Consider the following 12,400-nt stretch of genomic DNA (forward strand, 5'->3'; position numbering starts at 1 on the left):
GCACTGAGGTCTCACTCCAGTTTCAGGCTAGGTCACTTTGGGGATTTTACTTGGAGCAACCAGTCTGTTGTCCCAAATTGTGAATTTAAAACAGACTTTATTTCCAATACAGAGGTGAGTAAAGATAGAGGTGGTAGTACTATATATAACCAAGCATTAAATCAAAAAGAGACTGGAAGAAAGTATTTGCAAATGTCATGATAAATGGAAATTGCATTGTTTTGCTATGATAGAACAAAATAAAAAAGCATTTTATTAGTTGAGTTAAAAAAAATAAATGAAATAAAGTGGAAATATTAAGACACATTTTCAGCAAATATATAATAAATTTGATGAATAGTTTGCTCTCAATATTCAAAAAGTAGATAACATTTATTGCCTGGAATTAGAACTACATGTCTTATATGTAGACATTTTAAAATGAGTTTTTAACAGAATTACATCTCACAAGTTTAACCATTTATAAAACAGTTTAAATTATTGCATAAAATAAAATATCACTTTTAGATGGAGAAGCGATTAAAGAAAGTGTATTTTAGTTACAGAAAACTTTTCCGAGAATTATGAGCAAATTACCAGAAAAAGATATTTTACAAAAGTGAATGATCTTAATTGAGCTGTAAAACAATTGTCTGTAGGATAAAAGATCTTTCTAATGATACGAAAGATTAATTGATTTCAGATTTGAAAAAAATGTATTTTTTTTAACGTTAAATGAGACATGAGATATAACATAGTCATAATTAATACTTTGGTTGAATTTTATTTCCCATGTTATAATGAAATGCTGTCAAACTGTGGCCTAAATTATTAAACCTGTTTCATAGATGTGTTTGAAACTATAAAATACATCAAAGATTAACCATTAGATATGAAAAACATCATTTTCTATTACGGTGGGTGGTACTCCAGCTATGTTAAGACAAAATTCTAGATTTATTGGAATTTTAAAACAAGAGACTGAGCTTCTCTTATTGCTTTGTTCCACTCCTAGAAACACATTGAAAACATTTGTGCTCAATTTTCTGAAGCAAACTTAATAAAAAGTGTAATAAATATTGTTCAGTTGTTAAAATCATTTAGTATATTCATGTAAATACATGAATTATCACATTTGTGAAAAATTTGAAAGAAATTGGAGACAATTCAATGATCTCGTGATCATTGTCAGTAATTGTTGTTTTAGTGGTAACAGTTTCACCCAGATTTACTCTACTGTAATTTCCAGTTAAAGCTTTCTTAAAACAAGAGAATGCTCGCCAATATTCAATTATTAAGGACCAAAATTTGATCAAGTGATTTATCATAATATATATATACACATATATACTGATCATATATATATATATATATATATATATATATATATATATATATATATATATGTATGTATAAATGAAATGTGAAGCTTCAACGGTGGAGAACACTCCTATTTGTAACCTAGGTAGGTAGCTACTAATATATATGTAGAAATTGAAAATTTTCACAATGCAAATCTGTAATAATGACCCAGATGTTTTTATAACATGGATCAATATGCAGAATATATTCATTGTGCCCTGGCTGCAATATATGAATGGGCTGAAAAACTACTTTTGACAAAAATTTTGAAGAATGATTTGCTGATATTGATAAACTTAGAGTTAATTTTAATTTATTAAACATCTATTTGAATTTGATATTAATGCTACTGAGTTGATACAGAAGTTATTAAATCAATTTAACTTGGAAGGCATATTTTTAAAACTAATATGCTTTGGCTTCAAAGTCAAATCAATTTTCTAAAAACAGATGAAACAATTTTGTCCACGTGGATTCAAATATTAAAGCAAAGTGATATTTTGATATTGATGCAGATATTGGAAACTTTTTAGTATGCTTGGAACGACTTGGATATGTGAAGTTCCTTATTTAAATGTAAATATTTGAAATATAAATACAGGTGAAATATTTTGGTGAAATTTTAGCATTTGAATTAGATAAGCAGCTCATACTAAGTAAAAATGGATAACAGTGACTGGCATTTTAAAAAGTATTTTGTTTTATTTCTTGCGATAGAAATATTTTTAATGTATTGTGTTCTATATAACATATTCAAAGTAATTTAAAAATGACATTGTTTGCTCAGATTATATTTCTATTGGACAGTGCTTTTTATTCCTTTTTCATTTTCTTTTGTAATTAGTGGCAGGAGTATAAAAAAGATAATGATTAGACATTTACACCCCTCACAAAGTGATAACCCCCCCAGTCTACTACCCATCTGACATCATACATAGCTGTTACAATAACATTGACTATATTCCCTATGCTGTACTTTACATCTCATTATATACATACTGGGGGTGCCAAAAAAATGTATACACTTTTTAAGGAAGGAAAAAACTGTATATATGTGTACTACTCGATATATACTGATCACAAAAGATGAATACAAGTCACATTTGACTTCTGTGATTACAAGAGGTACTCAAAGTTGTTACCATCAGTATCCAGACACTTCTGATTATGGTGAACTATTGCTTGAGCATAGATAACATCTCTTAAAATGTGTATACATTTTTTTTTTTTGCACCCCTACTAGGCATGCAATGAGATGTAAAGTACAGCATAGGGAGTATAGTCAATGTTATTGTAACAGCTATGTCATTATATTTTTAATATTTTGAGGAACCTCCATACTGTTTTCCATAGTGGCTGCACCAATTTACAGTTCCACCAACAGTGCACAAGGGTTCCCTTTTCTTCACATCCTCACCAACACTTGTTTGTTGATTTATTGATAATAGCCATTCTGTGAAAAGCGAGGTTGTATCTCATTGTGGTTTTCTCTGATTATTAATAACATTGAGCATCTTTTCAAATTTCTATTGGCCATCTGTATGTCCTCTTTAAATAAATGTCTTTTTCAGGTCCTCTGCCTATTTTTTATTTGGGTTATTTTTCTGGTGTTGGGTTGTATAAGTGATTTTTGTTGTTGTTGTTTTTTTTGTTGTTGTTGTTGTTGTTTTAATATATTTTGGATATTAACCCCTTATCAGATGTATCATTGAAAAATATTTACTCCCATTCTGTAGGATGTCTTTTCATTATGTTGATGGTTTCACTTGCTGTGAAAAAACTTTAGTTTGATATAGTCCCATCTGTTTATTCTTTGTTTTGTTTCCCTTGCCCAAGGAGATATATCAGTACAAATATTACTGAGTATAATGTCTCAGAGTTTACATTCTATGTTTTATACCAGGAGTTTTATGGTTTTGGGTCTTATATTTAAATATTTAATCCATTTTGAATTTATTCTTGTATCTGGCATAAGATGGTATTCCAGTGTCACTTTTTGTATGTTTTTCCCCAGTTTTCCCAGCATCACTTATTAAATAGATTATTTTTACCCCAGTGTAAATTCTTGCTTCCTTTGTCATAGATTAAGTGACCATATAGGGATGGATTTATTTCTGGGCTCTCTATTCTGTTCCATTGATCTATGTATCTGTTTTTATGCCAATACCATGCTGTTTTGATTACTATAGCCTTGTAGTATAGTTTGATATCAGGTAGCATGATACCTCCAGCTGTGTTCTTCCTTTTCAGGATTGCTGTGGCTATTGGGGTCTTTTATGACTCTATATAAATTTTAGTATTATCTGTTCTGTGAAAATGCCTTTGGTATTTTGATAGTGATTGCATTGAATCTGTAGATTGCTTTGCATAGTATAAACATTTTAACTATATTAATTCTTCCTAAATGGAGCATGGTATATGTCTCCATTTATTTGTATCTTTATTTTCTCTTTTCAATGTCTACATTATTCTTAATACAGGTCTTTTACTTCCTTGGTGAAAAATATTTCTAAGTATTTTGTTGGGACAGTGCTTTCTAAAGCAAGCTTATCACTGAAAGGTAAACTCGTATGAAAAATATTCCAATGATATTCACAGACCTTTTGAACAGGAAATGATTCCACGAACACCAGAAACCCAGAAATGTTCTGTGACACAGGGTTTTGTTTTATTTTGTGATTGCTTGGCTCATTAATCATGTGCATTCTCAGGTTAAAAGAAATGTGAAGATTATATCAAATTTAAATTAAATTAAAATTTGAAAAGTCTGTATGGAATTGTTTAACTTATTCAAAAGGAAGGTGAACTATGAGTTATGAAGATTTACCTATTTTCCTCACTATTTTAATGAAAAGGACTGGTTTTCATTAAGTTTCCATGATCATATTTATAAGCCAAGGATAGAATAAATAGTGTTTGCTACAGTCATGTATCTCTTATTTCTTTTTGAAAATGTCTACATACTGAAAAACATTTCTCAGTAAGTTTCAGTTATAATTCCTTCAAATGTTAAATACATACAGATTTTCTTTCTTTTTCTTTTTAAAAGTATCATTTGAAGAAAATTTTTATTAGTTTGTTTTGAAATTAGGCATGATTTATAAACTTTCTTCAGTATATCTATGTCTGTCTGTCTGTCTGTCTGTCTGTCTGTCTGTCTATCTAACTATCTATCTACCTATTTATCTATTTATCTATCTGCTTGATTCTGTTATTTTCAATGTTTCTTAGTTATGAAGAAAAAGAGAAAACTTTTTTAGTTTACTATTCCATGTGACAATAATAAGGGAATTAAGGTTGCAGGAAAAAAGCAGTAACCTCTTACCCATGTAAGGATAATAAACCATGTAGCTCACTGTTGTGCTATTTCTACATGGAAACTTAGCAGAGAATGTCATTGCCTAGATGAAATTCATCAGTGCTTGATGGAATTAAAAAAAAATTTTCATTCCTAACTTTAGTATTCTGAGGAGTCACTATAATCCTACCATAATCAACATAACATAGAATTTCCTGATAAGGCATGTAGAATCTTAATAAATTCACTTCAAATTTGTACCCCAAATTTTAATATATTAAGTCTTATTTTAGTGAATTATATTTAAAACAATACATAAATACTATATATAATATATATAAAATAATTATATAATTATATATAATATGTTATATATTTTATATATGTATACATATTACATATATATTTTACGCACACACACACACACACAGAGGGTGCCAAAAAATGTGTATGCATTTTAAGAAAGGAAAAAACTGTATTAAAATTGTAATACTTTGAATGATGCTAACATTCATTTGATTACAGCCATCTTTTGAGTGACCGTCATCATACTACGCATTGCTACCGTATTTCTATTTAACTTCGAAAAGTTATACATAGATAACATCTCTTAAGATGTATGCATTTTTTGGCACCCCCAGTGTGTGTGTGTGTGTTTGTGTGAGTATGTGTAAACATATAGATAGATAGATGATAGATAGATAGATAGATAGATAGATAGATGATAGATAGATAGATAGATAGATAGATAGATAGATAGATAGATAGATAGATAGATATAGATATATATGTATATATTCCTAGGACAATATAATCCTTTTATATTGAAGGAAAATAATGATTCAACAAATACATTTTAAAACATCTAAACCTAGAATACAATATATTGTCCTTTGATTGTTTGCTTTTTAAAGTTTAAAGTTTGGGTGACCGGTTAGCTCGGTTGGTTAAAGGGTGGTGCTCTTAACAAGGTTGCCGGTTCAACCCCCTCATGGGCCAATGTGAGCTGCGCCCTCCACAATTAGATTGAAACAACTACTTGACTTGGATCTGATGGGTCCTGGAAAAACACACTTAAGATTAAAAAGTTTTTAAAAAGTGTTAGTTATTATAAAGTCTAAAGTTTAATTTGATAGAAAAAAGAACCAGCACTGAAACTAATGGGATCGGAGGCATTGCTGGAAAAGGCTTCAAGATTTCAGTTTAGATTTATGTCTTCAAAGTGAGAATAAGTTTAACTTGTATCGCTTCTCCTCCTGTTAAAATGTTATCAGAAGGAAAATGTAAGATATTTTATGGCCGCTGTTCACCTTACTCATCAAAAGGTTTAATTTGCATTTATTTTCACTTGTTGTGATATTTTTCAATGACTGAAAAGGAATTTTTTACTTTAAAAACCATATTACTCATTGGCAGTTTTACTGAATGTGAGAGGCAATTTAGAGGATTCTAAAAGAAAACACATCATAGTATACTCTAAATTTAGTTTTTTGGGGGATCCTCTTGGTAATCATAATCTGAAGTTAAATTTTTATTACAGCATATTTAATTCATATAAATAATTCTCATAATTTTAATGTAATTTGTAATAGGAAGATAAAAGGTCATGACCAGTTCTTGGTGTACATTAACATCAATTTTCACTTTATAAATATTATAAGAGCTTATGAGGTTTGTTTTTTGAGGTACACGGATAGATGCATACTTATCCCCCTCCCAAGTCTGTGTGAGGTGTGTGTGTGTGTGTGAATGTCTTTGTCCCCTTACCACTTTTGCTACATGCAAACTTGATGTGCCGAACATCATAATTTTGCAACACAAAATTGGGAATATAAGTGACTTAGAAACATAGACAGTGCATGCATTAAGCTAAGAGCAGAAGTTAAGCGCAACAAAATTACATGAACACTGCAAGGCACAGAGTTCAAAAGTTGTGGTAAGATCCACCATTTTTCAGTCATTGGAAGACTAAGATACTCAATCTTGCAGAAGATACATAAATTCAGAAAATCTAGATGATTCTGTAGTATCAAGTTAGTCAGAGCCTGACTCAAGAGGCATCCATGACAATAGTCTCGATGAAAAGGAGGGACAGAGCATGGCTAAAACTCAAGATGGTGTAAGAAACAAGTGGGTTGTAAAATGGAGGAATGAATTACTGGACACATATTTAGGTTTGAGAAGGCCTAGAATATTAGGTGGGGAATAACTGGGGGTGTAATAACTCATTAATTCTGTATCATTGAGGGAATGAAGATTACACAGGCATCTCCCAAAAAGATAGCTGAAGTTCAAATTAAGTGCATACCTATGTAAATATATGAAGACATAAATTAATAAAATATAAGTCAGTGAAGTGCACAGCTAGCCATCATAAAGTGGCATAGAGTAGGTGCTCAATAAATGTAGATACATTTACCACAGTTATGCCCTTCATAACATGGTAAAACTCTGATACCAAATATTGGTGGTTTACTGAGGCAGAATAATAGCCTTCCAAATACATCTCATCCCAATCCCCAGAACCTGTAAATATGTTATAATAGACAATCGGGAATTGAGGTTGCAGATGGAATCAATTAATTTTGAGATGGGAGATTATTCTGGATTACCTGTGGGCCCAATATGATAATAAGGGTCTTTAAAGTGAAAGAGGGAGAGAGGAGTCAGTGTCAGAGTGATTATGGGAAAAACTTGATTGTCCATTGCTGACTTGAAGATACCAGGGGCTCACAATCCAAGGGATGCGGACAGGCTCTGAAATCTGGGAAGGTTAAGAAAGCAGGTTTGCCTCTAGAGTCTCCAGAAGCAACATAGCCAAATGGACATCTTGATTTTTTTTTTGAATTAAAGTTTATTGGGGCGGCAATGGTTAGTAGAATTACATGGGTTTCAGGTCTACAATTCTGCAATATATCATCTATGAGTTTATATCACATTGTGACAGCTTGATTTTTATGCTGTGAGATCCATTTCAAATTTATGACCTCCAGAACTGTAAATAACACGTGTGTTGTTTTCAGCCACTAAATTTGTACTAATTTGTTATACCATGCACAAGAAATCAATGCAATTAACCATCAGGAATTTCTGTCCCATTTTTTTTTTTATTTCTGTCAATGTCTGTCTCTTACTTTAGAAGCTAAAAATACAAAACACTTGGCATTCCATGAACTATTTGAGCTACAGTATTAGTATTTGACCCATTTTTAATAAATGATTCATGAGAAATGGAATTAAAATAAAAACCTCTGGGAAGGATGTTTCCTTCTTAACAAAGAGATTCTACACTTGATCTTAGCCGAAAGGCCGAGAAGCGATAAGAAAGAGATTCTGTAGGGAAACAGCAATCTTCTTTGGCTGGATATCGTCTTGTGTTTATGTGATGTCTGGAAATGACATCTGAGGATGGGGAACCAGAACCATGAAAGGATGATGCTACTAACAGACTTTTGTTATGAGACAGAATTGTGTGTTCTCCCCACTTAACTCATTTTCACTTGGATATACTGCTCCTTGCCACTAAAATAATTCAACTGACAAATAGCCATGTACTAGGAAACTGTATTAAATACACCTTCTGAATTCATTTTTCTGAGATATAAATGTTGAAATACTATTAAAAATGAGATAAGGTTAGTTTGCCATGACTTTATTTTAATGAGTCATTGCCAAACACTGATTAGCATGAGAATTCACATATTGTTGATACTTTGTTTGAAAACCTTGCAATGGGATTATTATAAGATTCTCTATTCAAATGGATTGTGGATTCAATATTCTTGTTTGAACAATAAAATATTTAATAGCAGTCTCTCTGAATTTTTATTCCCAATATGCTTCAGAGAGTTCTGTTTTAGTTATACGTCATATTTACAAATTTCTTTATTTTTTGTAATACAATTTGAGGAGCCAAGTTACCTGAATATATTTGTAGTGAATGATAGGTTTGTTAAATATCGTTATCCATTAATGGTTTCAAAAAAGGAAGCTTGCATGTATGTATGAGAATGTTTACAAAAGCCTGCATTCAAATTTGTATTTTTGTAAGATATTAGTTGGAAGATTTTATTTTAAGCATCGTTTGTTGACAGGTTTGGCTGTTTTCTGTGGCTTAAGGATGAAATGATTATCTGCAGTTGATAATTCCTACTTATTTTATTAGAGTGGAGTTAATCAAAGATTGATACAGAAAAAATTCCCAATTACATCATTCCTGATCAAATTAGAAATGCTGCATACTAGAAACTGAGACTTTAAATGTGGTTCTTTGTATTGCCAAGTTTATTCTGAGAGTTACTGTAGAGCTCAAACGAAACTATCTTATTGTGCAGTAATATAGGCATCAGTCTCCAAATCTAGTTACACTCTACCGACAGGTAGTTATTTAGGGAGACCATCCACAGGGAGTGATTGGAGTCCCATCTGTTTGAGGACTGGCTGCGAGTGATAGCAAAAGATAGGGAAGATCCATCATTCTAAGTGGGAGATCAATGGCTGAGAACATACTGTAAAATGGCAAGTCAAGAGAGTGTTATTTTGAATTGGGGAAAAGTCAGAACGATATTGACCCTCTCTAAGTCATGTGGAATTGGATTTCGGGACACAGTTTTTATTATGAGTGCTCCATGTAACTTGTTAAAGTCTTTCAAACAGCAGTAAGACAAAGCACTTCAGGTTTGTACTTATCATTAAGAAGAATAAAAATATGCCCATTCAGCCACTCTTCAGAGAAAAAGAAAAATGTCAATGTTGTGTGACTCTCAAATCTCTTCTCTACTGTCTTTTAAGGTGAAATACACAGCACACATTTAATACTCAAACACAATTTTCTCCCTTCAAGCAGATGGGTTGTCTACTTGAACAGAGTATAGTTCAGTCAATCATGGAATCATAGACTAGTAAAACGGGAGGTACCCAAGATATCATCTATAAAATCTTCTCAAATTAAATGTGACCTGAAGAAGCTAAGTGTCCATGATAAAACAAACAAAAAAATGACTGGCGAAAGACAAAGGTATAACTAGAACCAAATATTCTTTAGTTTAGTATATTGCTCCCCTTCTATGATGCCACCCCAATTAGCCACTTATCAAGTAATTACATATTAAATAAGATATGATCATTGTGAATCATATAATAACAAAGTAATGCAACAAAATCCACTTATGGAATATATAGTGAATTGATATCCAGTATTCATCCCTTCTCTTGCTCTACTGCATAAGCAGAAGACTAAAATATTAAATTCCTCAGAATTTATTGCAACTAGTATTTTTTATGTTAACCAAGCTCAGCAAATTGGATGAACTCATACATGTTTTGGAAATTGACAATAAGGCAAATCCTGCATTTTTGCAACCAGTATCATGGAAGCATTTGGTTTTTCTTTGGAAACATTAGCCAAGGTCTTTGTATCCATCTCTCTGTGTCAGGATGCTGGCTTCAATTTTGTTTGAATTTCATGAGCACAGTCTAATTCTAGAGCCAATAATTGTGGTAGGATCTTTATTATGACTATTTTACAGCTACAGTATTCCAGCGGTCAACATGTATAATGGTTCCTCTTGATTATGGCTCAGTTAGCAGCTTTCTTAGCTTTCCAATTTAGCTGTATTTTCTGATACATTATTCCTGGATTTCCAAACAATGCAAAGTCTGCTCTTCCTAGCTTCTAACAATTTAGTAAGCACTTCTTTTCCTTTATTAAATCTGTTTCTCTTTCTGTTTGAAATATTTGGTGACTTTTTGTTACCTACAACTGAAGTCTAACTAATATGAAATTTTTTGACATATCCTATATTTACTAAAATATTCAAGTAAAATGGTATGAATTAGGACTTGAATATCAAAAGAAGGCTTTATAAAGGAAATAAAATTAAAGTTATACTCAAAAAGAGCTAAGATTTTGCTAGCCTAAGGGATGAGACAATGCCAATTCAGATGTGAAAAGTAGCCTAAATTTATGGCAGCAAGACTGAACTTGCATACATCTACTTTTCACCATGTACTGAATGCCCATTATATACCAAGTAGTGGGGATACAGTCAGTTTGAATCACTGTACACAATGGCTTGAATCCAGTAGAGACTATGGGAGAAATGATGAAATACAGTTGAATTGATAGGAGGGAATTAAAACAGTGAAAGCCTTAAAAATGAAAACTGTTGAAAGAAATAGTCTTTGAAGGATTTTGAAAAGGGAGTGACATGATAAAAACAATGTTTAGAGCACAAGATGGGCAGTGATATATAAGACAGTAGTGGAGCTGAACTAGAGGAATATTAAGATTAATGATGCTGGAAAGGGAGGCATAAATACAAGATCAAGGTTTTTTAGCCAGGGATGACGTCTACAGTATAGGGTTTTGTTTAGTGAGCAGTTAACTTCAGAAGATAAACAATAAAGGTTCTCAGGTAAGGCTGTAATGGAGATGAAACCACATAAATAATAATGACTTCCCTCCTCATTCCCAACCACAGTGTGTTTTGAGGATATAAAATGCGCTATTCTCTGTCTCTCCCCCAACATTCTCCATTTTGGTAGTGCCCATAAGATGTGTGTTTTTTTTCCTGGAGCACAGCTTTGCTTCTTGCAGACAATTTAGAAGCTATCAAGAAGCTGGAAGGGTATGCCAGGGAAAAGACAGCAGCCTGGATGGTAGAGATCTGTCCCTGATGGAGTTCCAAGACAGCAGCATGACCTGAGACTGAGAACCTTTGGCCCAGAGTATAAGTGATGTGGTGTCAGTTTCCCATCTGTACAGAAGAAAGAGGATGTATCTAGCTGCTGTTGCCCTTTGCTAATGAATCCCTCACTTCTCATGGCCCACAAACCACACACACCCCGCCCACCCTCAATTCTTTTAAGGGCTTGAGGAAAAGACTGGGAAGGAGGGGTCTTAAGCAGAAGAAGATCAGAGACAGTAAGTTATGGTAGAATGAATTCTACTGCACTGAGTTTTGACTTGTCTTTGATCCAGGAATGTCAGGGGAAATCAATGACTCAAAGAATTTCTCTCATATACATGCATTCTCATATACATGTGGTAGGTGAATCTCAAAATACAGTTTGCCAGAGATGAGGCTGGGGCCAGTGCTCTCTTTCTGTGACTCAGGATAAGGAGTGCCTGATCAGTGACAACCTGAGCATGAAAATGGAGGCATATTTGATATATGTGTGCCAAACTCCATTTTAGAGGCCTTGGGGCTAGCTGTTTGCACGCTACGCTCAGCAAGATCTTGTTTGCCCCTTGACAGGAAGTTTGGGTCTTGTACATAATATAAGCAGTTGACATAGAATAGCAGAGGAGGATGGGTATTATTCATGACTCCTTATTAGCCTGATTTGCAGATAAGACAGTGAAGCCCATATATATTGAGAAGTGTCTACATTTGTTTAACAAATTAGTGAAAGAACTTAGTCTTAAAACCGCTTAGAAATGAGGCCTAATGCTTCCATTTAATTCCCTCAACAAAACATTACTGTGGCACTTCAACAAAACCGGCCCATGTTGTTCTCACGAAGTTTATAATTTATTGGAGCAGACAAACAATACATAAGAAAACAAACCAGCAAGCAATGTCTATTGTATGTAGTGACAAGTAAAATCATGGTAAGAAGAGTATGATATGATAATGTCAGAGGAGCCCATTCTGGATACAGTGGTTGGCACTCAGACTCTGTTTCGAATCCATATGGCATGCCTTTTATTCTGAAGAGGAGGCTAAAAGTCTTGTAGGCAGCGTTTTAGATGCTAAC

At 32.8% G+C, this 12,400-nt stretch overlaps 1 non-coding gene across 1 annotated transcript; it reads right to left on the reverse strand.

Annotated features, from left to right (window-relative positions):
- Positions 1-7,778: 7,778 nt before the first annotated feature.
- Positions 7,779-7,960, reverse strand: LOC141568136 (U2 spliceosomal RNA). The gene has a single exon (XR_012491165.1). It is a non-coding gene; the product is annotated as a U2 spliceosomal RNA (small nuclear RNA).
- Between the last annotated feature and the right edge of the window lie 4,440 nt (positions 7,961-12,400).

Source organism: Rhinolophus sinicus, chromosome 17 (assembly GCF_057876585.1).
Source record: "Rhinolophus sinicus isolate RSI-liver-muscle chromosome 17, RSI-T2T, whole genome shotgun sequence".
In the NCBI taxonomy this organism is placed as follows: Eukaryota; Metazoa; Chordata; class Mammalia; order Chiroptera; family Rhinolophidae; genus Rhinolophus; species Rhinolophus sinicus.